Raw genomic sequence first — 5,000 nt, forward strand, 5'->3', positions numbered from 1 at the left:
CCGAGCACGTTTCTCCAGCAGCTCGGAACGCCCGTTCCGCGGGGTGCCGACCCCCTGCGTCGCCGCTCCGGTGGCGGCGCTGCGGGCGAACCCCCTACCGCTCCAAGTTGTGCCTGGGCCCGGCCTCTCCCTCCCACCCACCCCGCGTGGCGTGGCGGAGCGGGCCGGGCCGCCGGCGCCCGCGTGACCGACCGGTCCGCCCCAGGGCCCGACGCTCGGGTCCTCCACCCACCCCCCCAGCAGGGCGCGAAGGTCGGCTCCGAGGCGGGCGCGCGGCTCCCCCGTTGCCACCCTCCAGCAGGTGCGGCTACCTGGTTGATCCTGCCAGTAGCATATGCTTGTCTCAAAGATTAAGCCATGCACGTGTAAGTACACACGGCCGGTACAGTGAAACTGCGAATGGCTCATTAAATCAGTTATGGTTCCTTTGATCGCTCCATCTGTTACTTGGATAACTGTGGTAATTCTAGAGCTAATACATGCCGACGAGCGCTGACCTCCCGGGATGCGTGCATTTATCAGACCAAGACCAATCCGGGCTCGCCCGGCCGCTTTGGTGACTCTAGATAACCTCGGGCCGATCGCACGTCCCCGTGACGGCGACGATGCATTCGGATGTCTGCCCTATCAACTTTCGATGGTACTTTCTGTGCCTACCATGGTGACCACGGGTAACGGGGAATCAGGGTTCGATTCCGGAGAGGGAGCCTGAGAAACGGCTACCACATCCAAGGAAGGCAGCAGGCGCGCAAATTACCCACTCCCGACTCGGGGAGGTAGTGACGAAAAATAACAATACAGGACTCTTTCGAGGCCCTGTAATTGGAATGAGCAGGCCGGGCCAGCGCGCATGCCGTAAAGACAGACCTCCACGGAGCTCCGTCCGCGATCCTGAAACTATCGCACAACTTACGCTGAAACCGGGTCTACGAGACTTACTAAGGCCAGAATAGTGTGGGGGAACCGATCGCCAGCACCCGACAACAACTTTGGGTGGAATCGGAGACCGAACGGCGGAGAACGGGAAGCCCGAACTCGAGTCCCCCCGGGATTCCAAGATGGCGGCGCCCGCCGCAGAGTAGGAAAAGGCCAGCCTCGGCCCCCTGGGTCCCACCACGAACTGTTGCAGAAGGGGGCGGCAGCTGCGGAGGAGCCTGTCGCCGGCGGACATCTGAGAGCGGGAGGCCGGCGCCAGCGATTGCCAGTGTCGGCTGCGGAGGTGGATGAAATCGCGGCGCGGGCACGGCCGGGAGGAGGTCGCATTTGCCGCGGACGCTGGAGCGGGGAACACGGAGCAGTTCCGGCGGTGAGAAAACGCTTGAAGTGAGATTGGGTCCCCTTTACAACACTCCCCAGCGGGACCACCCGCAGTTTACCTCACGCAGTCCCAGCAGCCTGGGGGAGCGAGGCCTGGGGCCCAATACTGACTCCTGTGAAGAGGACTGGCCCGTTTGCTCTAGAGGCTGCCTGATACGCGGGTAAACCCGCGAGACGAAGACCCCAGCGGGCAGAACCCACTCACACCACGGGTGGCCAATAGCCTGACACCTACAGGCCGGTATCCCGTTGGAGAAACCGGCAGGAAGCCGAAAATACCGGACGCAACCTGTGGCCCTGGGCCTAACCACTCCCTGAGCAGGGCCCTCCATACTCTCTGAACCAAACGGCGGGAAACACCGGCAACCAGAAGCAACCGAGTACCCGAGGTAGGATCCTTTGGACCAAGTTCCCTAGTATCCCAACACAGGGATCGCCGACGGATCTTCACCCTGCCGGGGGCAGCACTTACAGATCATTAATCAGAGGATGTCTCCCCCCAGGTCCAAGCCGAAACTAGTCACGATGGATTCCTTCACGACAGTCAGGCCCCAACGACAGTCAACACAACAAGACCAAGAAACCCCTGAGGACCCGCCTCAACAAGAGGAAGACCTTAAACACACGCAAGTCCTCCAGGCGATAGCGGCCCTCCGCTCATCACTCGAGGGACGGCTTGAAGAAGTGAAATCTGACATGCAACTGATGCGGCAGGACGCCCGCAATCTAACGGAAAGAGTCACGGTGACTGAGACAGCCCTGCAGGAAAATGTTGAGAACACCCGAGATTTGGAGATGACGGTTAGAGACTTGGAACAGAAGGTAGCAAGGCTAGAAGCCCGCTCTGAGGACGCTGAAGGTCGGGCGCGCCGTAATAACATTCGTATACTGGGGGTCCCTGAAGATTTGGAAGGCCCGGACCCGACAACCTTCATCGAAACGCTCCTACAGCAGGAAATAGGGGCGGCAAAACTCTCCCAGGGGTTCTCCGTTGAAAGGGCTCACAGGTCTCTCCAGAGACGTCCCCCACCCGGATCACATCCACGCCCAATCATAGCTAAGATCCTAAACTTCAGAGACCGCGAAATCATACTCCGGTTCTCCAGAGAAGGCGGGGAGATTAAAAGAAATGGCTCCACAATAGTCATATACCCAGATTACACCCCTGCAGTACAGCGAGCCAGGAACTCTTACATTCCGATAAAAGCCCGGCTGAGAAAGCTCAACTTAAAATATATGCTCTTATACCCGTCACGACTCAAGGTTCTATATAAAGGAAAAGCAACGTTCCTGGAGACCCCAGCCGCAGCCAATATGTGGCTTGAGCATAACAACCTGGCGGACGACAAGGAAGACCCACCGAACTCAGATCGGGGATGACCACCCACCCCCGGATGAATGTGAGCGACGGCAATCCCTGCAGCAATTGAAAGGGAAGCAACACGAATCGTAGTTAAACGAACCATCAGGAAAGTTCTATCATTAAACCCGCTACATCGGACGCGAGACCCAAGGAGCACACAAGCGGCGGACAAACAACCCACCCCACCAACAAAGGTGTAAGCAGTTTGCTCACACACAACCTGATCCGGAAGGCCAGGAGTGGCCTGGAAGGCTCAGGAGCCCCTGAGCGCTGCAAGTTAAAAGCGGCTGCTAGGGTCAGTTTGGAAAGTTTAGTTTAGTTTTCCTCCCGTTCACCAAAATGGGATTTACACAAGTTAAAAAATCTCCAACCAGCGAAAGACCTGGGGCCGGAGCGAGAGGGCGGGCGAGGAGAAGACCAGGACGGTGTGGCAGGACATATGAAGGTAACAGGGGTCTGACAACTGTGAGTGTGACTCAATTACTCTGTAATGGCGGCTAAGATGAATATAAAGATATTGACCTGGAATGTGAGAGGTTTGGGATCATACCTACGCCGGAATAGGGTCAAGTCCTATTTAAATAGAAAGAAAGTACAGATAGCGTTACTCCAAGAGACACATTGCACGGCTGAATCCTTAGCGAAACTAAGTGAACAATGGGGAGGCCAGGGGGCCGGATCTTCGTACTCCAAGTATGCAAGAGGGGTATATACTTGGATTCACCCACAACTCCCTTTCCGGATAACTAAGACCGAGTCCGACCCAGAGGGAAGATTTGTAATAATCTGGGGCAGGCTAGAACAATCGGATATTTGCATAGTGAACTCTTATCTCCCCAATACTAACATCCCATCACACTTAAACTCCATGTACACTAAGATTGCACTAAACAGGCATGAAATCCTGTTTTGGGGGGGAGATTTTAACTGTGTCCATGATCCGATACTAGATAGGTCCCTCCCACACCCGAAAGGGCCCTCAGCAGCTACCACAGCCCTCTCCCTACTAGTCAATAGGTTACACTTGGCAGATACCTGGAGGGAGTGCCATCCCGACGCTCGGGAGTATTCATATTTCTCCACTCCACATGGCCTCCACACCAGACTGGACTATGTTTTTATAAGCGATGAGCACCTTCCACAGATAGAAGAAGCCCAATATCTGGGCAGAACCATTTCGGACCACTCACCCCTCCTGGTGGGCTGGAATCACACTGGCCCCAGACCTCCTATCCCAATGTGGAGAATGCCGATAGATGCCCTGGGAGACCCGGCATTTAGGGAGGACCTACACGAATTCATAGAAAACTTCATAGAAAGAAACACTGGGAGCGTAGACCGCCTAAGCACAATGTGGGACGCCCTGAAAGTAGTGACGAGAGGAGAAATAATAGCAAAAGCAGGGGGCATCAGGAGACAACTTAGGGGTGAACTGGCCCACTGGGAGCGGGAAATAGAACAACTGGAAGCAGCCCCGGTCGACACGGAACACAGGGAAGACAACCTCAGAGCACTTAGAACTAATTCCACCTCGGCATGGAATAGGCTCGCCAAATTTGATTATGCCACCAAAACCAATCGTATACACACGGAGGCTGACAAACCAGGCAGAATGCTTGCCTGGCTCTGCAAAAAAGAACACCCCAGGCACACTATTACAGGATTACACACCGAAGAGGGGGAGGTGGTACAAACACAACAAGCTATTAACGAAACGTTTAAGGGCTTCTATGAACACCTTTACTCACATGATGACCAGGTCCCCCTAGAAAAAATCACGGACACCCTTGAAGAGATAGGACTCCCCAGGATGCCCCCAGAGCAGTCAGAGGCCCTAGACACAGAAATCACAACTGAGGAAATCACGGACGCTATTAGATCACTAGCCACTTGCAAGACCCCTGGGAGCGATGGCCTACCCACAGAGTTTTACAAGACGTATGAGCCCACACTAACGCCCCTGCTACATGAGGTCTTTCTCGAAGCATATGAGACAGGGATACTACCCGATAGCATGAGAGAGACCCTCCTGATCCCGATTATCAAGCCTAATAAACCCCCCGATAGATGCGACTCTTATCGCCCGATAGCAATGCTTAATTACGACGCGAAAATTCTGACAACAGTATTAGCAAATAGACTGGCCAGAATTATAGGGGAATTAGTACATGAGGACCAATGCGGATTCATACCTGCCCGAAACACAACCATGAATTTGCGCCGAGTGCAACATGTCATCGCCCAAACTGGGGATGGCACAGAAGCGTTCGCATTGTTATCCCTAGACGCCATCAAGGCGTTCGATTCGATCTTTTGGGAA

This window comes from Ambystoma mexicanum, chromosome 3q (assembly GCF_040938575.1).
Source record: "Ambystoma mexicanum isolate Mex_15411 chromosome 3q, UKY_AmexF1_1, whole genome shotgun sequence".
In the NCBI taxonomy this organism is placed as follows: Eukaryota; Metazoa; Chordata; class Amphibia; order Caudata; family Ambystomatidae; genus Ambystoma; species Ambystoma mexicanum.